This window comes from Biomphalaria glabrata, chromosome 1 (assembly GCF_947242115.1).
Source record: "Biomphalaria glabrata chromosome 1, xgBioGlab47.1, whole genome shotgun sequence".
Classification (NCBI taxonomy): Eukaryota; Metazoa; Mollusca; class Gastropoda; family Planorbidae; genus Biomphalaria; species Biomphalaria glabrata.
The window spans coordinates 615,323-643,288 of record NC_074711.1 but is presented as its reverse complement, the minus strand read 5'-3'; the positions used below and the strand labels follow the sequence as shown (position 1 = coordinate 643,288).

The window sequence follows — 27,966 nt, the reverse complement described above, 5'->3', positions numbered from 1 at the left end:
GAAAGAGAAGAAATAACAAAATGATACTTTAATTCAAATGAGCAAAGCAGCAGTTACAAAACACTGCAGATAAAAAAACAAAAATTAGGAAAAGATCTAGTACATAAACATTAGAAGTGGCCATCATTTTAAAACAAACTTTAAAAAAACAAACTGCCAATTATTTTGACAGTTGTTTCAATTAGAAAAATAATGTACCATAATATAAAACTATATATATAAAGTAGCTTTACATATAGAAAAAAAAATAATTCTGAAACTTAAAGGCAGTTCCAAGTACAGAATAATTAAAACTGACACACTCTGGTCAACAGTACAGGAAACAGCATCGCCCTAACCCATATAATAATAGGCGGAAGTATAAGCATACAGCTTAGCACTAGTCTACAAAAGTAGCAAAAATAGAAATACATAAAAATAGCTCTGAGAACATCAGTTCACAATTATAAAAAAATGCTTTCATGACCTGTTAATAAAGTCTAGGTCTACTGTTTGTTTTCTTGGTTTTACATGTGTTCCATCAGAAATAGAGATTACATCCTCAGAGACTATGGATAACGGATACCCCCCATGATCACCATTAGATAAGACAAAGTGAATTAGTATTTGAAAGTTTTAAATAGACTATGGGGATGAACTCAATGCTATAGTGAAGTCTGACAATATTAAATATTAATATAATCTTTGTTTATGAAACAATTTCTTATTTTTATGATTTTAGACTAAAACTTAAAATGCATTCATAGCAACACACAAACACATTCATATTAATAACATCATAGAAAATGCTAACAGTTTTAGTTTAAATATAATATAACATATAATTGATCTAAATATTGTCAAGTCACTATTTACACTATAAAAAGCATAGAACAAATTGTGCATGGATGTGACACTAATGAACATTAATATGATAGCACACAAAAGAAGGGGAGATGATAAATTGAATTAAAAGCATAATGTAGCGACTTCAATAATAATAATAATAATATACCACAGCCCCTCCCTCCTCCAAAAAGAAAAAAGATAAAAACATTAACTGAAACAGCAAGATGATTAAGGGAACAAAAGGAATATTAAAAAAGAATGAACAATGACTGGACTGATTGTCAAGATATACCTATATATAGAACAAGATAGAAATCAATTATGGTGATTCCACCTAATTAGTTCTTACAAAGTACATCACTTGAGTTCTTGTACCTGTATCAGAAATGATTGTTCTACTCATTGTCATCTGTTAGGTTTTCTGACTTTGCGACCACTTCTTGTAATGTAACCTTTTTTCTTCTTCTAGCCAGCTTTATTGCTGCTGAGCTGTAAGCTCTTTTGCAGACTGTGCCAATGAAAAAAAGTGTGCTGTTTTCTTCAGTTGTTCAGCACTGCCGTACAGGGTGTTGGTTATGTTGGGCTGTAGTGGAAGTAGGGTCTGCCTAAGGTGGATTAGGGAGGAGCATTCAAAGAGGATATGGTTTACGGTTTCAAAGGGGTGGGCGCAGTGTCTGCATAGGAGGAGTTGTGTGGAGTTTATTTTGTTCAGGTGGTAATTTAATAGTGGAGTGTGTCCTGTTCTTAGTTGGAAAATTGTAGATTGTTCTTTGCAGGGGAGGAAGTTAATACTGTCCAGTTTGTTAGGTGTAGTCATTTCTTTGTACATGGCTCTGCCTGTGTTTCCTGATGCCCATTGGTTGAGCCACTCCTCTTTATGATTGTTGACTAACATTGACCTTAGGGTGAGGTAGTTAACAGGTCTATCTGGTTGTTCCATAGATGAACCTGCCTTTGATAGCTTATCTGCCTTTTCATTTCCCATGATGACAATGTGTCCAGGGATCCACTGTAGTGTGATATTAATATTTAATTTTGATATCATCTGATGGATTATCACAATGAGTGTTGTCAACTCTCTTGAGCTGTGAGGTGCTGCTGTTAAGTTCTTGAAGAGTAGATTGGGAGTCTGTAAAGACAACAATATCTGATGGTGGTTGCATTCCTTCATATAATTTGTTTTCCACTGTCTGTAGTGCTATGGTAATGTAACAAAGTAGGTGACCACGGGTACTCAGCCTGAGGTTGGGAGGAGATCTGAATTTGAAGTAGCATTAGGGAAATGTTCAGTTCTTTCAGATGCAGGTTCCCTCACAAAAAAGGCTCTAAATGATGGTAGAAAAGGAAACAATCTCTTATGTATCTACTGTGTCTGTGTCTTTGCCTCTAGGAATTGTTTTCCCTCTCAAGATGTTCACTGTAAAGAGAACAAAAATCAATCAAAACATTTTCATAGTCAGTGAAACACAAAACTTGGCAAAGCTTTACTTAGGGGTTTAGTATAAAAAAAATATTAATTGATATACATAGCTTTGCTTACCTTTTTATTCCATACATCTCTTGATGAATATTTTAGTTTACATTTCATCTTCATGTCAGTCTACATCTTCATCATGTCAGCCTACAATTTCATGTTGGCCTACAATTTCATGTTGGTCTACATCTTCATCATGCTGGTCTACTTCTTCATCATGCTGGTCTACATCTTCATCATGCTGGTCTACATCTTCATCATGCTGGTCTACATCTTTATCATGTTGGTCTACATCTTCATCATGTTGGTCTACATCTTCATCATGTTGGTCTAAATAAGAATAAGAAAAACTTTTGCCTTGAAAAGGGAAAAAAAAAATTCTATTGCTTTTCTTTTCATGTTCAATAAAACTATTCTGATGATGCAGCTTTATGTTTTAACTTAGTATTTTATGAATAAACTTTAAAGAAAAAAAATACACTCAAGACACCTACTACAGCAGCAAAGAATAACTACCCAAATTAAGTGAAAAAAAAATTAAGTTTTATTAAGCCTTTAAATTCTAAGGAATTTATTGAAGATTTTCAATTATGCCAAAAAACTATACATAACTAGCTATTTAGTGTATCTAATGTACAGAATACAGAAAGCTTTAATATTTAGAGTGAAAATTCTGCTATAAAGTTTGTGCTTTTCTAGAAAATAAAATCACAACTTTTTAAGTTCTTTTGCTTGTAGTCCAAACTAATTTGTTTTGTTTAGTTGGCAATAGCAATCTTTCCAAATAGCTACAGAGACTGTCTAGATTATTTTCAAATTCTCTAGGTTTATTCTTTTTATATATTCTTTTATTTGATCTCACTTTCTTTATATTGCTTCAGCCAATCTCTATATTGTTTGCTCTCCTTTTTCTATCCTTATGTATTGTATTTCTTTTAGAATGTACTTTAAAATCAAAATGTAAGCAAAGAGCAAATTATCAAGTTTAAAATTCCCACGAGATAAGATCCAAACAAATGAAAATTCAGTTTGATTACAATTATCCTTAGGATTACCACTATAACAATGAAAATATAGATGCAAACAGGAACAACATTCACACACAAAAAATATAAACACTCAGTCTTATACAGCCAGTGCTTAATGAACTAAGTTTCTCAGTGATGTGACAAATGACTATGAAACACACTGACAGAAAGTAGAGTAAAAGAATAATAAAATCTTTCTGTTCTAGCCTTAATGAAGAGGAGGCGACCACTTTATCCAGATCTGATGTAACTGGTTTAGTGGCTGCAGATCGTCCTCAAGAATGCATAAATGAGATCAGATAATGTTTCAACATTACTTACATGTACACTGCACTTGTTTGATATTCTTGTCAAATGTTTGACATGTTTTGAATGTTTCTTGAGAACTGAAGAGAATCTACTTCCTTGACCAAATGTCCAGCAGAATAAATGTCATCAGGCAAGATATGAGCATCAAGATGACCACACACAGTCCAGCACACATATCACATGACCAGGCAGCCATCCATTCTTATGAGAAGACAAAGTCTTAGTGTAGTGACCTCTTTTGCTTGAATTTTTTCTTGTAACTTAGTGCACAAAATAATTGAGAACTGAAATGACTTCAACAAAATATGAAAATCTAGGAGACAAAAAAATGCCAAGTAGAGGAAAAATGACAATTATAATACACATTTTGTTAATGTTTTATTTCATGTCAGTTCTCTGCAATTCTATAGAATTTGAAGAGTTAGAGCATGAATAAGATGATAATTCCCCTCTCCCTTTTCAAGTTAGTTGTTAGTAACACCAGGTTAGTAGCAACAAAATCATGTAGAAATAGACATGGCTTTATTTAATTTAGTCTGACTGTTGTTGACTTGTAGCACCAAACTGCTGGTAGGCAACTAAACTGTTGAAGGCATAATATATCTTAGCTAATAAGAACTTGAACAACTTCCTAGTGAACGAAACTAAATATAACATTTATAATACTTGTGAACACATGAAATAAATGTAGTAGAGACTTAAGTAATAAAATTTCTTACAATCTAACTCACTACAATAACACAACCTTTCAGTCTTACATTCTGGAGTCGTCTCCCCTAAGACCAAGTGATGACAATGCCACTTTTGCATCATTCACATCCAATCACTAACCTCTTTCCACAGTCACCATAAAAACACACACACACCCACTCCATAACACTTCTGCTAGTCCAACATTCTTTCACTGAATCAAGCCACAAGCATCCTACTTGTCCATATGTTAGACTTTGCAAAGACCATGTTTTTAATCATACTAGTTACATTTAGCAGACACTCTGGCACATATTGGAAATAATAGTGCAAATATTATGACTAATCAAGCTTTAAAAAACTCTAAATTAGATTCTTATTTCTGTACCTTGATATCTGTCAACAAAAACAACTGATACATTTGAACCTAAGGAAGAACAAAAAGAATCTGAAATATAAAGTTGTGTAACAAAAACTTGAGAGTTCAAGGTAACAAAACTTAATACATAGATATAAATTCCAGATATAGGCGAGAACCTAAAAAATTGGAATTTAATTTTGTAGCTTGATATCTGTTAACAAAAAATTAAACTTCAGTAAAAAGAAGTGTGATTAAACATTTCAAATATATAAATTCATATGTTGCTAATGACACTGAAAAAAAAAGTGTTTCTGTGAGTAATAAACAGGACTACTCATTTGTAAAAACACTGCAGATTATGTATAATATATAATAACCATAATCATATATATTTATTTATTTATTTATAACGGTTATCAAAACTAACATAATATAATATAGTATAATATAAAGAGAGAGAGAGTTGAATGAATACTTGATGTGCCCCAACAGTTAATAGGACACTTGAGGTGCCACACAAGTTAAAAAGACAAGCAGTAGTTAGGACACTTGTGGTGCCCCAACAACTGATAGGACACACATGAGGTGAACAACAGTTGGTATGATGGATGAGGTGCCCAACAATTGATAGGACAGAGTGCCCCAACAATAAGACCATTGAGTTGTTAGGATGAATGAGATGCCCCATGATAGGATACTTTAGGTACCCCAACAGTTAATAGGAGACTTGTGGTGACCTAACAGTTGGTAGGAAAGAAGAGGTGCCTTACCAACTGATAGGATATTGAGGTGCCCCAACAGTTATAAGGACATTTGAGGTGCCTAAAAAGGTGCCCTACCAAACAATAGGAGCCCTACAAATTGATAGGACACTAGAGGTGCTCTACCAATTGATAGGATGCTTGAGGTGCCCTACCAATTGATAGGATATTGAGGTGCCCCAACAGTTATAAGGACATTTGAGGTGCCTAAAAAGGTGTTGAAAAACTTGTGGTGCCCCAACAGCTGATTGGACAGACTTGAGGTGGACAACAGTTGGTATGATCGATGAGGTGCCTAACAATTGATAGGACATTTGGAATGCCCAAACAATTGATAGAACACTTGGAGTGCCCAAAAATAAGAATATTGAAGTGCCCAACAGTTGTTAGGATAAATGAGATGCCCCAACAAATGATAGGACATTTGAAGTGCTTCAACAATAGATACAATACCTAAGGTGCCTCTAGAGTTAAAAGGATATTTGAGGTGCCCAAACAGTCGTTAGGACACTTTTGGTGCCCCAATAACTGACAGGACACACTTGAGGTGCCCAACAGTTGGTATGAGGGATGAAGTATTCCAACAATTGATGACCATATAGGTGCCCAACAGTTGGAAGGTATTGATATTTTGTTTTTTTGGCACATCAGCACAATTAAGGCTATGTCATGCCCATAATCCCTCAAGGGTTATTCCCCCTTCATAGCTCAAGAGCTAAGTTTTATAAGGTTGGGTCATTAAAAACAAGATTCATTCACACCTCAGATGGTGAAAATAGTAAAAATTTACATAAATTAATAAAAATCTATTTTAAATATTACATATTTACAATTGCTTTACCCTATCACAAATCAAACACTGGTAGACAGTTGAAGGATGAAAAAGGTGCCGTAAAAATTGACCAGACACTTCAGTTGCACCAACAATTAATTAGTAGATAGTATATTGAAGTTGGACAGTGATTGTAAATTTTAACACAGGCAGACAATATTTTTATGCCAATGTATATAATATATCTCATCAAGTAATAGTCAGTAATTTTGTGCAGTACAAGTATATATATTGCATTGAAGTTGAACTGTAATTGTAAAATTTAACCCAGGCAGACACTACATTTGTGTATATTATATATCTCATTAGTAAATAGTATGTAAACACTCATAGACAGATGAAGTCAATATTTTTATGCCAATGTATATAATATATCTCATCAAGTAATAGTCAGTAATTTTGTGCAGTACAAGTATATATATTGCATTGAAGTTGAACTGTAATTGTAAAATTTAACCCAGGCAGACACTACATTTGTGTATATTATATATCTCATTAGTAAATAGTATGTAAACACTCATAGACAGATGAAGTCAATATTTTTATGCCAATGTATATAATATATCTCATCAAGTAATAGTCAGTAATTTTGTGCAGTACAAGTATATATATTGCATTGAAGTTGAACTGTAATTGTAAAATTTAACCCAGGCAGACAGTACATTTGTGTATATTATATATCTCATTAGTAAATAGTATGTAAACACTCGTAGACAGATGAAGTCAATAATTTTATGCCAATGTATATTATATATCTCATCAAGTAACAGTCAGTAATTTTGTGCAGTACAAGTATATATATTGCATTGAAGTTGAAGTGTAATTGTAAATTTTGACACAGGCAGACAGTACATTTGTGTATATTATATATCTCATTAGTAAATAGTATGTAAACACTCATAGACAGTTGAAGGATGAAAAAGTGCCCAAAAAAATCAACCAGACACTTCAGGTGCACCAACAATTAATTAGTAAATAGTTTATTGAAGTTGGACAGTGATTGTAAATTTTGACATAGGCAGACAATATTTTTATGCCAATGTATATTATATATCTCATCAAGTAATAGTCAGTAATTTTGTGCAGTACAAGTATATATATTGCATTGAAGTTGAACTGTAATTGTAAAATTTAACCCAGGCAGACAGTACATTTGTGTATATTATATATTTCATTAGTAAATAGTATGTAAACACTCCTAGACAGATGAAGTCAATAATTTTATGCCAATGTATATTATATATCTCATCAAGTAATAGTCAGTAATTTGTGCAGTACAAGTATATATATTGCATTGAAGTTGAACTGTTATTGTAAATTTTGACACAGGCAAACAGTACATTTGTGTATATTATATATCTCATTAGTAAATAGTATGTAAACACTCATAGACAGATGAAGTCAATATTTTTATGCCAATGTATATAATATATCTCATCAAGTAATAGTCAGTAATTTTGTGCAGTACAAGTATATATATTGCATTGAAGTTGAACTGTAATTGTAAAATTTAACCCAGGCAGACACTACATTTGTGTATATTATATATCTCATTAGTAAATAGTATGTAAACACTCATAGACAAATGAAGTCAATATTTTTATGCCAATGTATATAATATATCTCATCAAGTAATAGTCAGTAATTTTGTGCAGTACAAGTATATATATTGCATTGAAGTTGAACTGTAATTGTAAAATTTAACCCAGGCAGACAGTACATTTGTGTATATTATATATCTCATTAGTAAATAGTATGTAAACACTCGTAGACAGATGAAGTCAATAATTTTATGCCAATGTATATTATATATCTCATCAAGTAACAGTCAGTAATTTTGTGCAGTACAAGTATATATATTGCATTGAAGTTGAACTGTAATTGTAAATTTTGACACAGGTAGACAGTACATTTGTGTATATTATATATCTCATTAGTAAATAGTATGTAAACACTCGTAGACAGTTGAAGGATGAAAAAGTGCCCAAAAAAATCAACCAGACACTTCAGGTGCACCAACAATTAATTAGTAAATAGTATATTGAAGTTGGACAGTGATTGTAAATTTTGACATAGGCAGACAATATTTTTATGCCAATGTATATTATATATCTCATCAAGTAATAGTCAGTAATTTTGTGCAGTATAAGTATATATATTGCATTGAAGTTGAACTGTAATTGTAAAATTTAACCCAGGCAGACATTACATTTGTGTATATTATATATCTCATTAGTTAATAGTATGTAAACACTCCTAGACAGATGAAGTCAATAATTTTATGCCAATGTATATTATATATCTCATCAAGTAACAGTCAGTAATTTTGTGCAGTACAAGTATATATATTGCATTGAAGTTGAACTGTTATTGTAAATTTTGACACAGGCAAACAGTACATTTGTGTATATTATATATCTCATTAGTAAATAGTATGTAAACACTCGTAGACAGTTGAAGGATGAAAAAGTGCCCCAAAAAATCAACCAGACACTTCAGGTGCACCAACAATTAATTAGTAAACAGTATATTGAAGTTGGACAGTGATTGTAAATTTTGACACAGGCAGACAATATTTTTATGCCACTGTATATTATATATCTCATCAAGTAATAGTCAGTAATTTTGTGCAGTACAAGTATATATATTGCATTGAAGTTGAACTGTAATTGTAAAATTTAACCCAGGCAGACACTACATTTGTGTATATTATATATCTCATTAGTAAATAGTATGTAAACACTCCTAGACAGTTGAAGGATGAAAAAGGTGCCCCAAAAATCGACCAGACACTTCAGGTGCACCAACAATTAATTAGTAAATAGTATATTGAAGTTGGACAGTGTAAATTTTGACACAGGCAGACAATATTTTATGCCAATGTATATTATATATCTCATCAAGTAATAGTCAGTAATTTTGTGCAGTACAAGTATATATATTGCATTGAAGTTGATTTGTAATTGTAAATTTTGACACAGGCAGACAGTAAATTTGTGTATATTATATATCTCATTAGTAAATAGTATGTAAACACTCGTAGACAGTTGAAGGATGAAAAAGGTGCCCCAAAAATCGACCAGACACTTCAGGTGCTTGTAAATTTTGACACAGGCAGACAATATTTTTATGCCAATGTATATTATATATCTCATCAAGTAATACTCAGTAATTTTGTGCAGTACAAATATATATATTGCATTGAAGTTGAACTGTAATTGTAAATTTTGACACAGGCAGACATTATATTTGTGTATATTATATATCTCATCAAATAATAGTAATTTTGTGCAGTACAAGTATATAAAATTGTATTGAAGTTGGACAGTAATTGTAAATTTGGACACAGACAGTAATTTTGTGCTGATGTATATTATACATCTCAAGTAATAGTCAGTAATTTTGTGCAGTAAAAGTATATATATTTATATATACATTCTATTGAAGTTGGACAGTGAAAAGATTAAGAAGCACTCTTCAAAGTGATGAGCTATATCAGTGCTAGTATTCAATGACATTACAGGAAGATAATCAGTATTGAAATATATTACTGATAATTTTGATTTTCATTTTTAATTTTTATGTTCTATATTTAGAAAGCTGTTGACAGTATTGTTCTTGTCAAAATTTGGTATCACTGATATTGTGTCCTTGTTAAATTTTGTCTTTTTTCAATGTGTAAAAAATATATATATATATGATCAGAACATAAGGTTTTAGAGGTTGCAGATTTAACACTAGTAGATTTTTGTGTTTAGACTATTGTTTATTTTAATGTTTACATTGTATTAATATTGTGCACAATTTCTTGGGGTCTTTAAGTCATTTTTATTTTTATTTGTAAGTATATGTAGTATTTCTTGAAAATTTTCTGTCTTTTTTTCCTGCTGTGCTTGTTTGTTTTTATATATTGACCAAATCTTGCTTTTGGAACAGGATGTGCTTTAGGGTAAGAGATTGAGGTCAATGTGTTGCTCGAATCCTCCTCAATTTAATCAAAGTTTTCAGTGCACTGAGTCATCATCATATCATCATTTATATAATTGTAACATTTTGGTATAAACTTTGTTACATTTTTTTTTTACATTATAATATTTTATTAATTTTGTTTTCTCTTTCTATATGACCAAATAATATATTGTAAAAACATAATAATTGATTATGACATTGATTATTAGATTGTTGACAATTTAGTGTGTTATGTTAATCACAATAGTATTGGCTTGATAATATTGTAAGTGATTGTAAACTATAAAAGATATTAGATATCATTATTATCTATAAAAAAGTATAGAATGCCATTGTACTTTTGATAAGTATTAATAGATACATGGATGGATATACTAAACTAAAGAAAGTTGCTGAATCGTTTGGTCTTAAAGATGAAGAAAAGAAAGATGTTTTGACATAAATGGAAAGGAAAGAAAATCAAGTTGATATTGAAATAGTTGGCGAGAGCACAAAGAGAAGAGAGAAATGCAACTAGATGCTGAAATAAATTAAAAGGATGCAAAACCAGACAAAGAATCAGAAATTAAAAAAAAAAACAACTGAAAAATAAAAGCTGCAATTCAAAACAAGGGAGACAAAACAGAAACTACCAAGCGTGAACATATAGAGAATATTTACAAAGCACAAAGAGAAGAGAGAAATGCAACTAGATGCTGAAAGAAATTAAAAGGATGCAAACCAGACAAAGAATCAGAAATTAAAAAAAAAAACAACTGAAAAATAAAAGCTGCAATTCAAAACAAGGGAGACAAAACAGAAACTACCAAGCGTGAACATAAAGAGAATATTTATAGGCAAAAAATGAGGGACCTTATGAAACTGATGAAATAAATAGTTATTTTCAGACTATCTGTAAAACTTGCAATTACAATGAAGATACTTGTTCTAATATATTCATCTGTAAACTAAGTGGCAAGACTGTGAGTGTTATTAACTCATTAATAGAAGAACAAAGAAAGAAATGCATCCTGTTAAAAGCAATATTATTGGAATCTAGATCACCAAAGAGAAATTTATTATCAACATCAAAGACAAGAATCTAATTCTCCAAACTATAATGTGCCAAGAAATAAATAGATAAGGAATCGGAAATCAGAATAGGTAACAAAGTAATAATGTTAATATAAATGAAGTTCAAGCAACAGTGTATAATATTGAACTAGAACTATAATTTCTTCCAACATATGTTAATGGTGTACTAGTGAAATATACCACAGTCATTACAAATGATAAACGTGTTACACAAGATACTATGACAGGTATAACTAAGAACATATGACAGGCTTAACTAAGATAATATGACATGTAAAACTAAGAAAAAATGACAGGTAATACTATGAAAATATGACAGGTAAAACTAGAACTTATGACAGGTAAAACTAAAAAAATATGACAGGTAAAACTAAGAAAAAAATGACAGGAAAAACTAAGAAAATTGGACAAGTAAAACTAAGAAAATATGAAAGGCATAACAAAGAAAATATGACATGTTAAACTAAGAAAATATGACAGGTAAAACTAAGAAAATATGACAGGTAAATATAAGACGAATTTCTTTATTAAGCACTCAAAGAATGATTTCACTGGGAATTGCAAATATATTTTGATCACCACATTAAATGCAGAGGTCAAAGACAAGCTAATTATCACACATTTGTTGTTATATTTATTGTTACAAACGTTCAATGGAATATAGATGAAGACATCTAACACAGTTATACATCCGTATGAATTTCTTTTTTAAGCACTCAAAGAATGATTTCACTGGGAATTGCAAACACATTTTGATAACCACATTAAGTGCAGAGGTCAAAGACCTGCTAATTAATACACATTTGTTGTTATATTTATTGTTACAAACGTTCAGTCGGAATATAAATGAAGACGTCTAACACAGTTATACATCCGTATGAATTTCTTTTTAGGCACTCAAAGAATGATTTCACTGGGAATTGCAAACACATTTTAATCACCACATTAAGTGCAGAGGTCAAAGACCTGCTAATTATCACACATTTGTTGTTATAATTATTGTTACAAACGTTCAATTGGAATATAAATGAAGACGTCTAACACAGTTATACATCCGTATGAATTTCCTTTTCTAAGCACTCAAAGAATGATTTCACTGGGAATTGCAAATACATTTTGATCACCACATTAAGTGCAGAGGTCAAAGACCTGCTAATTAGCACATATTTGTACACAAATGTTTGTAGATATCCTCATTACAATTCAATAAAGTTGTTACAAAACCTCACTGGTTACATCACTTCACAGTGTCTCAATGGATAGGGTAGAGATGAGCGTGATACAAACGACAATCCCAACTGTTCCTGCACAATCATCATATATCTGATGGCTTATATTTTCATCCTTTTTTTTTAACTCTTGTTTTGCAAACGTGCATCAGTTGAATAGTTGGAGCCCAATAAAAAGTTTCAGGCTTGCTTTTTTCACTGACTCCTGTTTTGAGCTTGTTGACCTACAGCTTCATTTTGATGAACTGACTGTAACAATATTTTTGATGACGTCGTGTTCAAGCTATTGAAGGTGGTCTACAAGCATCCGGTTTGAGGGCTGAATCAGCCTCACAAACTTCGCACTCAACTAATGTCGAGTGAGTTGAATCAGCGTCAAAGCTTGCACTCAACTAATTATGTCCCAACTATTATTCAACTGAGCCGAAATAACCGGTTATTTTACAAACTCATTCTTCTTTGTTGTTTTTTTGAATGCCTTTTAACATTCCAAGTTATGATGATGCTTTGTCCAAGGCATTGTAGCACGTGAAAAAATGCAAAACAAGAAAAAGGATGTGCACTGTTGGGTTGTCTACAAATGCACAGACATAACCAACAATTTCGTCTTGGATCAACAATTCAATTGATGACAATATTACTACATCTAGTCCTCAGCTAAAAATCCTCAATTTTTCAAAAATGAATACAATATCCTTTCCTATAAGTACGAAGATGGTCATGGAGACCGATCTTCTTTGAAAAAAAATCCTCAACTACATCCTTTAAACATGAAGATGGCTAAAGAGCCCAGTCTTCACTTTTAAAATTCCTCCATTAATCATTCCTATGAACACTAAGATGGCTAAGGAGTCCAGTCTTCGCTTTTAAAATTCCTCCATTAATCATTCCTATGAACACGAAGATGGCTAAGGAGTCCAGTCTTCGCTTTTAAAAGTCCTCCATTAATCATTCCTATAAACACGAAGATGGCTAAAGAGTCCAGTCTTCGCTTTTGAAAAGTCCTAAGCTAAACATAGTAATGTCATCAATTAAATGTGTTTTCTCCGCAACTATTTAGTTGGTCTGCAAGTGCAAATGTTGATTAGTGTGCGCTGCATCACGAGCGGCGATATTTCCTTTGATGGACACGTTCATATGTTCCTTGAGTGTGACTTAATTATTGATTTTTACAAACGTTCAATCGGAATATAAATGAAGACGTCTAACACAGTTATACATCCGTATGAATTTCTTTTTTAAGCACTCAAAGAATGATTTCACTGGGAATTGCAAACACATTTTGATCACCACATTAAGTGCAGAGGTCAAAGACCTGCTAATTAGCACACATTTGTACACAAATGTTTGTAGATATCCTCATTACAATTCAATAAAGTTGTTACAAAACCTCACTGGTTACATCACTTCACAGTGTCTCAATGGATAGGGTAGAGATGAGCGTGATACAAACGACAATCCCAACTGTTCCTGCACAATCATCATATATCTGATGGCTTATATTTTCATCCTTTTTTTTTAACTCTTGTTTTGCAAACGTGCATCAGTTGAATAGTTGGAGCCCAATAAAAAGTTTCAGGCTTGCTTTTTTCACTGACTCCTGTTTTGAGCTTGTTGACCTACAGCTTCATTTTGATGAACTGACTGTAACAATATTTTTGATGACGTCGTGTTCAAGCTATTGAAGGTGGTCTACAAGCATCCGGTTTGAGGGCTGAATCAGCCTCACAAACTTCGCACTCAACTAATGTCGAGTGAGTTGAATCAGCGTCAAAGCTTGCACTCAACTAATTATGTCCCAACTATTATTCAACTGAGCCGAAATAACCGGTTATTTTACAAACTCATTCTTCTTTGTTGTTTTTTTGAATGCCTTTTAACATTCCAAGTTATGATGATGCTTTGTCCAAGGCATTGTAGCACGTGAAAAAATGCAAAACAAGAAAAAGGATGTGCACTGTTGGGTTGTCTACAAATGCACAGACATAACCAACAATTTCGTCTTGGATCAACAATTCAATTGATGACAATATTACTACATCTAGTCCTCAGCTAAAAATCCTCAATTTTTCAAAAATGAATACAATATCCTTTCCTATAAGTACCAAGATGGTCATGGAGACCGATCTTCTTTGAAAAAAAATCCTCAACTACATCCTTTAAACATGAAGATGGCTAAAGAGCCCAGTCTTCACTTTTAAAATTCCTCCATTAATCATTCCTATGAACACAAAGATGGCTAAGGAGTCCAGTCTTCGCTTTTAAAATTCCTCCATTAATCATTCCTATGAACACGAAGATGGCTAAGGAGTCCAGTCTTCGCTTTTAAAAGTCCTCCATTAATCATTCCTATAAACACAAAGATGGCTAAAGAGTCCAGTCTTCGCTTTTGAAAAGTCCTAAGCTAAACATAGTAATGTCATCAATTAAATGTGTTTTCTCCGCAACTATTTAGTTGGTCTGCAAGTGCAAATGTTGATTAGTGTGCGCTGCATCACGAGCGGCGATATTTCCTTTGATGGACACGTTCATATGTTCCTTGAGTGTGACTTAATTATTGATTTTTACAAACGTTCAATCGGAATATAAATGAAGACGTCTAACACAGTTATACATCCGTATGAATTTCTTTTTTAAGCACTCAAAGAATGATTTCACTGGGAATTGCAAACACATTTTGATCACCACATTAAGTGCAGAGGTCAAAGACCTGCTAATTAGCACACATTTGTACACAAATGTTTGTAGATATCCTCATTACAATTCAATAAAGTTGTTACAAAACCTCACTGGTTACATCACTTCAGTGTCTCAATGGATAGGGTAGAGATGAGCGTGATACAAACGACAATCCCAACTGTTCCTGCACAATCATCATATATCTGATGGCTTATATTTTCATCCTTTTTTTTTTAACTCTTGTTTTGCAAACGTGCATCAGTTGAATAGTTGGAGCCCAATAAAAAGTTTCAGGCTTGCTTTTTTCACTGACTCCTGTTTTGAGCTTGTTGACCTACAGCTTCATTTTGATGAACTGACTGTAACAATATTTTTGATGACGTCGTGTTCAAGCTATTGAAGGTGGTCTACAAGCATCCGGTTTGAGGGCTGAATCAGCCTCACAAACTTCGCACTCAACTAATGTCGAGTGAGTTGAATCAGCGTCAAAGCTTGCACTCAACTAATTATGTCCCAACTATTATTCAACTGAGCCGAAATAACCGGTTATTTTACAAACTCATTCTTCTTTGTTGTTTTTTTGAATGCCTTTTAACATTCCAAGTTATGATGATGCTTTGTCCAAGGCATTGTAGCACGTGAAAAAATGCAAAACAAGAAAAAGGATGTGCACTGTTGGGTTGTCTACAAATGCACAGACATAACCAACAATTTCGTCTTGGATCAACAATTCAATTGATGACAATATTACTACATCTAGTCCTCAGCTAAAAATCCTCAATTTTTCAAAAATGAATACAATATCCTTTCCTATAAGTACGAAGATGGTCATGGAGACCGATCTTCTTTGAAAAAAAATCCTCAACTACATCCTTTAAACATGAAGATGGCTAAAGAGCCCAGTCTTCACTTTTAAAATTCCTCCATTAATCATTCCTATGAACACTAAGATGGCTAAGGAGTCCAGTCTTCGCTTTTAAAATTCCTCCATTAATCATTCCTATGAACACGAAGATGGCTAAGGAGTCCAGTCTTCGCTTTTAAAAGTCCTCCATTAATCATTCCTATAAACACGAAGATGGCTAAAGAGTCCAGTCTTCGCTTTTGAAAAGTCCTAAGCTAAACATAGTAATGTCATCAATTAAATGTGTTTTCTCCGCAACTATTTAGTTGGTCTGCAAGTGCAAATGTTGATTAGTGTGCGCTGCATCACGAGCGGCGATATTTCCTTTGATGGACACGTTCATATGTTCCTTGAGTGTGACTTAATTATTGATTTTTACAAACGTTCAATCGGAATATAAATGAAGACGTCTAACACAGTTATACATCCGTATGAATTTCTTTTTTAAGCACTCAAAGAATGATTTCACTGGGAATTGCAAACACATTTTGATCACCACATTAAGTGCAGAGGTCAAAGACCTGCTAATTAGCACACATTTGTACACAAATGTTTGTAGATATCCTCATTACAATTCAATAAAGTTGTTACAAAACCTCACTGGTTACATCACTTCACAGTGTCTCAATGGATAGGGTAGAGATGAGCGTGATACAAACGACAATCCCAACTGTTCCTGCACAATCATCATATATCTGATGGCTTATATTTTCATCCTTTTTTTTTTAACTCTTGTTTTGCAAACGTGCATCAGTTGAATAGTTGGAGCCCAATAAAAAGTTTCAGGCTTGCTTTTTTCACTGACTCCTGTTTTGAGCTTGTTGACCTACAGCTTCATTTTGATGAACTGACTGTAACAATATTTTTGATGACGTCGTGTTCAAGCTATTGAAGGTGGTCTACAAGCATCCGGTTTGAGGGCTGAATCAGCCTCACAAACTTCGCACTCAACTAAGGTCGAGTGAGTTGAATCAGCGTCAAAGCTTGCACTCAACTAATTATGTCCCAACTATTATTCAACTGAGCCGAAATAACCGGTTATTTTACAAACTCATTCTTCTTTGTTGTTTTTTTCAATGCCTTTTAACATTCCAAGTTATGATGATGCTTTGTCCAAGGCATTGTAGCACGTGAAAAAATGCAAAACAAGAAAAAGGATGTGCACTGTTGGGTTGTCTACAAATGCACAGACATAACCAACAATTTCGTCTTGGATCAACAATTCAATTGATGACAATATTACTACATCTAGTCCTCAGCTAAAAATCCTCAATTTTTCAAAAATGAATACAATATCCTTTCCTATAAGTACGAAGATGGTCATGGAGACCGATCTTCTTTGAAAAAAAATCCTCAACTACATCCTTTAAACATGAAGATGGCTAAAGAGCCCAGTCTTCACTTTTAAAATTCCTCCATTAATCATTCCTATGAACACAAAGATGGCTAAGGAGTCCAGTCTTCGCTTTTAAAATTCCTCCATTAATCATTCCTATGAACACGAAGATGGCTAAGGAGTCCAGTCTTCGCTTTTAAAAGTCCTCCATTAATCATTCCTATAAACACGAAGATGGCTAAAGAGTCCAGTCTTCGCTTTTGAAAAGTCCTAAGCTAAACATAGTAATGTCATCAATTAAATGTGTTTTCTCCGCAACTATTTAGTTGGTCTGCAAGTGCAAATGTTGATTAGTGTGCGCTGCATCACGAGCGGCGATATTTCCTTTGATGGACACGTTCATATGTTCCTTGAGTGTGACTTAATTATTGATTTTTACAAACGTTCAATCGGAATATAAATGAAGACGTCTAACACAGTTATACATCCGTATGAATTTCTTTTTTAAGCACTCAAAGAATGATTTCACTGGGAATTGCAAACACATTTTGATCACCACATTAAGTGCAGAGGTCAAAGACCTGCTAATTAGCACACATTTGTACACAAATGTTTGTAGATATCCTCATTACAATTCAATAAAGTTGTTACAAAACCTCACTGGTTACATCACTTCACAGTGTCTCAATGGATAGGGTAGAGATGAGCGTGATACAAACGACAATCCCAACTGTTCCTGCACAATCATCATATATCTGATGGCTTATATTTTCATCCTTTTTTTTTAACTCTTGTTTTGCAAACGTGCATCAGTTGAATAGTTGGAGCCCAATAAAAAGTTTCAGGCTTGCTTTTTTCACTGACTCCTGTTTTGAGCTTGTTGACCTACAGCTTCATTTTGATGAACTGACTGTAACAATATTTTTGATGACGTCGTGTTCAAGCTATTGAAGGTGGTCTACAAGCATCCGGTTTGAGGGCTGAATCAGCCTCACAAACTTCGCACTCAACTAATGTCGAGTGAGTTGAATCAGCGTCAAAGCTTGCACTCAACTAATTATGTCCCAACTATTATTCAACTGAGCCGAAATAACCGGTTATTTTACAAACTCATTCTTCTTTGTTGTTTTTTTGAATGCCTTTTAACATTCCAAGTTATGATGATGCTTTGTCCAAGGCATTGTAGCACGTGAAAAAATGCAAAACAAGAAAAAGGATGTGCACTGTTGGGTTGTCTACAAATGCACAGACATAACCAACAATTTCGTCTTGGATCAACAATTCAATTGATGACAATATTACTACATCTAGTCCTCAGCTAAAAATCCTCAATTTTTCAAAAATGAATACAATATCCTTTCCTATAAGTACGAAGATGGTCATGGAGACCGATCTTCTTTGAAAAAAAATCCTCAACTACATCCTTTAAACATGAAGATGGCTAAAGAGCCCAGTCTTCACTTTTAAAATTCCTCCATTAATCATTCCTATGAACACAAAGATGGCTAAGGAGTCCAGTCTTCGCTTATAAAATTCCTCCATTAATCATTCCTATGAACACGAAGATGGCTAAGGAGTCCAGTCTTCGCTTTTAAAAGTCCTCCATTAATCATTCCTATAAACACGAAGATGGCTAAAGAGTCCAGTCTTCGCTTTTGAAAAGTCCTAAGCTAAACATAGTAATGTCATCAATTAAATGTGTTTTCTCCGCAACTATTTAGTTGGTCTGCAAGTGCAAATGTTGATTAGTGTGCGCTGCATCACGAGCGGCGATATTTCCTTTGATGGACACGTTCATATGTTCCTTGAGTGTGACTTAATTATTGATTTTTACAAACGTTCAATCGGAATATAAATGAAGACGTCTAACACAGTTATACATCCGTATGAATTTCCTTTTCTAAGCACTCAAAGAATGATTTCACTGGGAATTGCAAATACATTTTGATCACCACATTAAGTGCAGAGGTCAAAGACCTGCTAATTAGCACACATTTGTACACAAATGTTTGTAGATATCCTCATTACAATTCAATAAAGTTGTTACAAAACCTCACTGGTTACATCACTTCACAGTGTCTCAATGGATAGGGTAGAGATGAGCGTGATACAAACGACAATCCCAACTGTTCCTGCACAATCATCATATATCTGATGGCTTATATTTTCATCCTTTTTTTTTAACTCTTGTTTTGCAAACGTGCATCAGTTGAATAGTTGGAGCCCAATAAAAAGTTTCAGGCTTGCTTTTTTCACTGACTCCTGTTTTGAGCTTGTTGACCTACAGCTTCATTTTGATGAACTGACTGTAACAATATTTTTGATGACGTCGTGTTCAAGCTATTGAAGGTGGTCTACAAGCATCCGGTTTGAGGGCTGAATCAGCCTCACAAACTTCGCACTCAACTAATGTCGAGTGAGTTGAATCAGCGTCAAAGCTTGCACTCAACTAATTATGTCCCAACTATTATTCAACTGAGCCGAAATAACCGGTTATTTTACAAACTCATTCTTCTTTGTTGTTTTTTTGAATGCCTTTTAACATTCCAAGTTATGATGATGCTTTGTCCAAGGCATTGTAGCACGTGAAAAAATGCAAAACAAGAAAAAGGATGTGCACTGTTGGGTTGTCTACAAATGCACAGACATAACCAACAATTTCGTCTTGGATCAACAATTCAATTGATGACAATATTACTACATCTAGTCCTCAGCTAAAAATCCTCAATTTTTCAAAAATGAATACAATATCCTTTCCTATAAGTACGAAGATGGTCATGGAGACCGATCTTCTTTGAAAAAAAATCCTCAACTACATCCTTTAAACATGAAGATGGCTAAAGAGCCCAGTCTTCACTTTTAAAATTCCTCCATTAATCATTCCTATGAACACAAAGATGGCTAAGGAGTCCAGTCTTCGCTTTTAAAATTCCTCCATTAATCATTCCTATGAACACGAAGATGGCTAAGGAGTCCAGTCTTCGCTTTTAAAAGTCCTCCATTAATCATTCCTATAAACACGAAGATGGCTAAAGAGTCCAGTCTTCGCTTTTGAAAAGTCCTAAGCTAAACATAGTAATGTCATCAATTAAATGTGTTTTCTCCGCAACTATTTAGTTGGTCTGCAAGTGCAAATGTTGATTAGTGTGCGCTGCATCACGAGCGGCGATATTTCCTTTGATGGACACGTTCATATGTTCCTTGAGTGTGACTTAATTATTGATTTTTACAAACGTTCAATCGGAATATAAATGAAGACGTCTAACACAGTTATACATCCGTATGAATTTCTTTTTTAAGCACTCAAAGAATGATTTCACTGGGAATTGCAAACACATTTTGATCACCACATTAAGTGCAGAGGTCAAAGACCTGCTAATTAGCACACATTTGTACACAAATGTTTGTAGATATCCTCATTACAATTCAATAAAGTTGTTACAAAACCTCACTGGTTACATCACTTCACAGTGTCTCAATGGATAGGGTAGAGATGAGCGTGATACAAACGACAATCCCAACTGTTCCTGCACAATCATCATATATCTGATGGCTTATATTTTCATCCTTTTTTTTTAACTCTTGTTTTGCAAACGTGCATCAGTTGAATAGTTGGAGCCCAATAAAAAGTTTCAGGCTTGCTTTTTTCACTGACTCCTGTTTTGAGCTTGTTGACCTACAGCTTCATTTTGATGAACTGACTGTAACAATATTTTTGATGACGTCGTGTTCAAGCTATTGAAGGTGGTCTACAAGCATCCGGTTTGAGGGCTGAATCAGCCTCACAAACTTCGCACTCAACTAATGTCGAGTGAGTTGAATCAGCGTCAAAGCTTGCACTCAACTAATTATGTCCCAACTATTATTCAACTGAGCCGAAATAACCGGTTATTTTACAAACTCATTCTTCTTTGTTGTTTTTTTGAATGCCTTTTAACATTCCAAGTTATGATGATGCTTTGTCCAAGGCATTGTAGCACGTGAAAAAATGCAAAACAAGAAAAAGGATGTGCACTGTTGGGTTGTCTACAAATGCACAGACATAACCAACAATTTCGTCTTGGATCAACAATTCAATTGATGACAATATTACTACATCTAGTCCTCAGCTAAAAATCCTCAATTTTTCAAAAATGAATACAATATCCTTTCCTATAAGTACCAAGATGGTCATGGAGACCGATCTTCTTTGAAAAAAAATCCTCAACTACATCCTTTAAACATGAAGATGGCTAAAGAGCCCAGTCTTCACTTTTAAAATTCCTCCATTAATCATTCCTATGAACACAAAGATGGCTAAGGAGTCCAGTCTTCGCTTTTAAAATTCCTCCATTAATCATTCCTATGAACACGAAGATGGCTAAGGAGTCCAGTCTTCGCTTTTAAAAGTCCTCCATTAATCATTCCTATAAACACGAAGATGGCTAAAGAGTCCAGTCTTCGCTTTTGAAAAGTCCTAAGCTAAACATAGTAATGTCATCAATTAAATGTGTTTTCTCCGCAACTATTTAGTTGGTCTGCAAGTGCAAATGTTGATTAGTGTGCGCTGCATCACGAGCGGCGATATTTCCTTTGATGGACACGTTCATATGTTCCTTGAGTGTGACTTAATTATTGATTTTTACAAACGTTCAATCGGAATATAAATGAAGACGTCTAACACAGTTATACATCCGTATGAATTTCTTTTTTAAGCACTCAAAGAATGATTTCACTGGGAATTGCAAATACATCTAGATCACCAGATTAAGTGTAGAGTCTCAATGAATGAGAGATGAGTGTGATACAAATGACAATCCCAAATGTTCCTGCACAATTATATACATGTAATGGATTAAATCTTTTTTTTTTTACATTTGTTTTGCGAATGTGCATCAGTTGAATATCTGGAGCCAAATAAATAGATGCATCATGAGCGGCAACATTTCCTTTGGTGGAAACGTTCATACTGATTGTTCATTGAATGGGTTAGGGTTAGGATTTTTTGCATGCAATTGTATCACATGGAATAGTAGATTTTTGTTTTCACATTAACTCCCAACATGAAATATAATGCACATTTTTCCACACCTTAGAAATGAAACATTTTAAGAGTATTCAAGTCAACTTAATATGTCATTATATTGCACATAATCACAAGAAACCATAAATGTTTTTTTTCACACTATCACACACTGAAGAATTGAAACAGTTTATTTAGTTAAAGATCTACATGAAGTCAAGTCAACTTGTTTATGCAATAGTACATATCACTGAATTGGAGATCCTTTTTTTTTGTCCAATTAAGTACTGGGGTGTTAAGACCATGCACATTAACACATAGTTGCTACAATAGTAACTTTAATCATCCCAATCTCCAGTAACTTGAATCATCCCAATCTCCAAGTGGCAAAGTGAAAGTTGATGGTGATTCACAACTTTTCATTTTTGTGTTTGAATTCCATATTTAGAATACATTACTATTGAATTAATCCAAATGACAAAGAATCCAATTCCATTATTTGTTGAAATATATTTACATTTATACAGTTGGAATTATTTCAGAGCAATGCAGTTTTTCTGAAAAATTTAATAGGAACATCCACATATTTTAACTGAAATTAAAATGGTATATCACTAAGTTTAACAAATGAAAATTCAGTTTACTTTCATAACTAGACACTACTAAAACAAATACAATACAGATTTCTTTAACTAGACAGGTGAACTTACAAGTTGTGTGTGAAGTGTTTGTGAAGTAATTACTGACATCATAATATACAAAACAAATACAGGAACCATGCATACATATACAACTAATGCAGGATATTTAAAGTATCATGCACATACAACATACAACTAATGCAGGATATTTAAATTATCATGCACATACAACATAAAACTAATGCAGGATATTTAAAGTAACATACACAAACAACATACAACTAATGCAGGATCATCACTTTACAAAAAAATAAATGCTGTGAAGTATAAGAATATTTCTTACCTTATTCTTAATATGGCTCCATTTGAAGAAATGGCAGACGAACTTAAGATAAAACATGTTGATCATTTGTAGATCGGTAGAATCTTTTCACAGTGAGAGAGACGTTTAATGTTCCTTCAGTAGCCTTGAAATGTTCATCCTTTTTCCTTGACCTCATGTTTAATTGACCATTTAGTCTATAAGTGAGATAAGAAAAATGCACTGTTTAACAAATACATCACATTTAAATGCATAACCTTTAAATGCAATATTGATAAAATTTCTTTTCATTCAAGAAGAGCTTTTCCTGTCTCAGACCTAATGTTTAAAAAGAATGTTTTTTAGTGATGGTCATTTTGTTTTCAAATAATAGTCATACTATCTCACTGTGTGATGGAAAAATAGAAAAGGTTTATGAGACTTCATGGTATTTTAATGTCAATTTTTTTATGTATCTCTCTTTGATAGGAGGTATAGTGGCTGAGCGGTAACACACTTAGCTTATAAAGTTGATGTCCCAGGTTTGAATCCTGATATTTTAAATTTTGGGACCTTTGGGTACGTCAAGATTCTACCCAACTCTAATGGGTACCTGACATTAGTTGGGGAAAGTTAAGGCGGTTGGTTGTTGAGCTGGCCACATGACACCCTGGTTAACTGTGGGCCACAAAACATGACCTTTACATCATCCTTCCTATAGATCGCAAGGTCTGAAAGGGGAACATTTTTTTAAATAAGAAAATCACATTCAACTTTTCATTTGGCTATATACATAAATGTGCCACGAAGAATGAAGCAAATTGCTTATTTTAAATTTTTAGGAAGTAATGCAGTCTAATGTGAGTTCATTAATTTGTGTTTTTAACCCAACAGCTCCATCTTTTAGGTTTTGAAATGCTATCCAATTAAACAAAAGGAGATAACTAATTTTTTTTTAAAATAATAATTAAATAAATAAATAAATAAGTAAATAATACAAACAAAATAAATAAATTACATAAATAGAAAAATATAGCTAGTTTTAAAATACTTCAAATATCAAAAGTATAAGTACACATTTTAAAAATATCTAATTTCACAAGTAGGCCTTATAAGCTACCCTATCTAGACTTTTATTTAAAATATTTTTAGAAAACAAAAGACTATACAGATCTGGCTTAAGTTTTGTGTTTTGGTTCTAAACTAGCTCTTATTGTCTGAAAGTTTAAGAAACTATTGCTAGGGTCCTAAAAAAATACATCAGAATTAGGCTCCTATTGTAAAAACAATGCATCTTAAAGCAAAAGCTCTTGGGTTATAGTGTAAACAAATATTTATTACCTTGATATGTAGATCACTAGATAAACTTTATGACAATAAAGTTGACAGTGGAGAATCAAGGCATCAGTGAAGAATCAGTGCACAATGATTGAGCCACTAACCTCCAGATCAGTAGCATGTAGAGTCTGTCTTTAAAAAAAAAAAAACTTGAATGTTGAAGCAAATTTACAAATTGAAAGAAAAATGTCAATCTTAAAAAAAAAAAAAAAAAAAAAAAAAAAGGAAACAGTAACAGCCCTTGCCCAAGTGTATTAATATATATATATGTATATACTAGATATATTTTACCAGCGACCCGCGGGTCTTTATTTGCTTATTACTGTCGATATAGTGTTTTTAAAACATTTAAACGAAATAATAATGTAATAAATAAAGCGAATGTGTAAATGTAAAAATAGTATGAATGAAGCCATCAAATCAAAATAGCTAATCTACTTAAATCCATTTTTTCAAATTAAAACATTTGCTTGTAGGCCTACATATATTTGATTAAAATTTGAAATGAATAGACTTAATTTTGTATGTTCATGTGTTAAAGTATAAAGTAGATCTTGAGGTAGACAAAGATCTAGATCTAGACTAATCTAGAGTTAAAAATTGGCTTTTATAGAGTTCATTCTGTGCTGCGCATGCGTGAACTTTTTTCATGAATGAATATAGGCCTATCTCAACACGGCTACGCAGCTTTAGCGAACAGCAAACGAATGTATTAAAAAAATTTAAATGTTACTTTGATTAAAATATGAAATGAATGGACTATAATTAGTATGTTCATGTGTTAAAGCATAAAACTATCTTTGCAAAAAAAAGTTTTATCATCTTAGAGTTCAATAAGAGTTTTAGACCTAGGCATAGACTATAACGAACTAATGTAAAAATGATTTTGTAACACAAATTTGAAGGTTAATTTTATTAAATAATGAAATAAATAAACTATATTTTGTATTTTCATGTGTCAAAAAAAAAAAAATAAGTGCAAAGTTTAGTTCTAAAAATTAGATCTAGATCTAAATCCTTTCGATCTTTTCTCATGTCAACATTGTAAACATCGCCTAGATCCATAAAATACTATAGCTGTAATAGAGCTGGTCTTTTTTTTTTTTTTTGATGGTCTTAAGTTTGTTTTAGGGCCACAATACATACACTACGGTCTAAGTTGGTACCCAAGGAACATTTCTGCCAAGTTTTATCAAGTTTTTATTTCTATACTGGAACATACATACATACATACGCCAAACATTCTGCTTTATATAATATATATATATATATTAATAAAATATCAACCTTACAAATCAGAAGGTAAGTTATTATAAAAATGTATGCACCATTCAAACAGTAAATGTGAAGCAGCTCTTGTGTGGTTGCAACTACACCACCTTATTAAAAGTTCACATTTTGGTCCTAATTTGTTAACTTTAGAAGAAAACATGTAGCTTATAAACCTAAAACTAGAGCAATGTTTGAAAATTTGCTGGCCAAACAACCCATGGTTAACCAATGGCCATAGAAACAGTTGAGCTTGACACTATCTGACCCATGATCACTTGGTCTGAAACGAGTACTCTAAAACTAGTACTCTAAAACTAACATTTTATGTTTTTATAACAGATTTTTATATGCTTTTAAAATTTTTTTTTTTTTTTACTTTGCTTTAAGATATTTGACTGGTACACTAGAATTCAACTCACCTATTGTTCTTAGAGAATTAACTAAGTAACCTTGGACACAAACTTGATCTCCTTGGCCTGACATATCCAGACTCATGACAGTAAAGTGGGTCACTACCAATGCAAGAAAGGTGTACACACTGTTTGGCAGAGTGACTTGGCAATGAAGACTTGTGTATCATAGGGGTGCACTGCTGATAGCTGATACCCTGAAAACAGTTTGTGATTACATAATCTTATTTGATTGACCTAAATGTGGTAAATTAATAAATGCCTTTTAATATTATATTAGTTATGATGATGCATTGTCCAAGGCTAAGTAATGCATCAAATAACAAAGATAGTTATCTAACAAAATAAATACCTATAGCTTTTAATATTTTCTTCTTTTGTAAAATTTGTTTGGTGAATGAAAATAAAACTTTGTACTCACTGTGTAGCCATCTTCATAGTCTTGAGAAATGAACCAGACAGACCATTAGACATTTGTTGATATGCAGTTCAGGGTTATGCTAACCAAATCTAAGGCTTGACCAAAACACAGAAAATAGTTCAGAATAATGTTTAAAAAATTTGAATAAATTGTTTCAGAATTAACTGTTGAAGAAAAAAAATGTCTTACTTTGGCTTTGAATGCTTTAATTCATACAAATGCCAAAGAGAAAACTGTAATCATCTGATAGCAGATTACCAAGGAATAGTAGTTGCTTGGATAGGATGACAAATTGGTACTGTTGGCAACAGAATGTTTGCTTGTTAAGATTCTGAAATATGGAAACATCATATATTGAATTAGAATCTCTCTTAAAATACACTATCTCATGATATTAAAATAACATTGTTATATAATAATAGTAAATTAATTTAATTTCCATTATCTTTTTTGTAAAATGTGATTTGAATGAAATTAAAACTTTGTACTCACAGTGTAGCCATCTTCATAGTGTTAAGAGATGAACCAGACAAACCATCAAACATTTGTTGATATGTAGTACAGGAATATGCTAAGCAAATCTGAAGCTTGACCAAAAACACAGAAAAATGTATAACAAGTTATTTTTAACATGCAATGATAAATTATTTTAGAATTAGCAGTTAAAGAAAAGAAAAAATTAAGTCTTACTTTGGCTTTGAAAGCTTTAATTCATAAAAATGCCAAAGAGATAACTGTCATCTGATAGCAGATTACCAAGGAATATTTGTTGCTTGGATGACAAATTGGTACTGTTGGCAGCAGAGAATGTGCACTTGTTAAGCTGATTAAATATGGAAACTTGAACTACAATATCTCTTAAATACACTATCTCATGATATTTAAAATAACATTGTTTCTATGAAAACAATAGTTAAGCCTATAAGTATTGCATGGTTTGACTATGTTAAATAAGATATGAAGGAAAAATACTTGCCCTATAATTAGACTTCCCATGATGTTTACTTCTAGTTTCAATTTCTTCATTCATATATTTACCTGACCTGTCTGTTTACAGCTTTGGCTTTTATCTTCCAGGCTAGTAGTTGATTGGTAATCAATACTCAA

At 32.8% G+C, this 27,966-nt stretch overlaps 1 long non-coding RNA gene across 15 annotated transcripts; it reads right to left on the bottom strand.

Moving 5' to 3' along the window:
- Nucleotides 1-13: 13 nt before the first annotated feature.
- On the bottom strand, nt 14-27,966 carry LOC129927614 (uncharacterized). Of its 15 annotated transcripts, XR_008779310.1 has the most exons (12): nt 27,898-27,924; nt 27,550-27,650; nt 27,352-27,446; nt 27,049-27,190; nt 26,860-26,954; nt 26,448-26,635; nt 24,760-24,888; nt 23,461-23,636; nt 4,718-4,777; nt 3,652-3,932; nt 2,369-2,632; nt 14-2,245 (listed from the first exon to the last, which is right to left on the bottom strand). It is a non-coding gene; the product is annotated as an uncharacterized LOC129927614 (long non-coding RNA). The 15 variants fall into 15 exon arrangements; XR_008779226.1 differs by having other exon boundaries at nt 27,550-27,965; XR_008779321.1 differs by lacking the exon at nt 27,550-27,650 and having other exon boundaries at nt 27,898-27,918.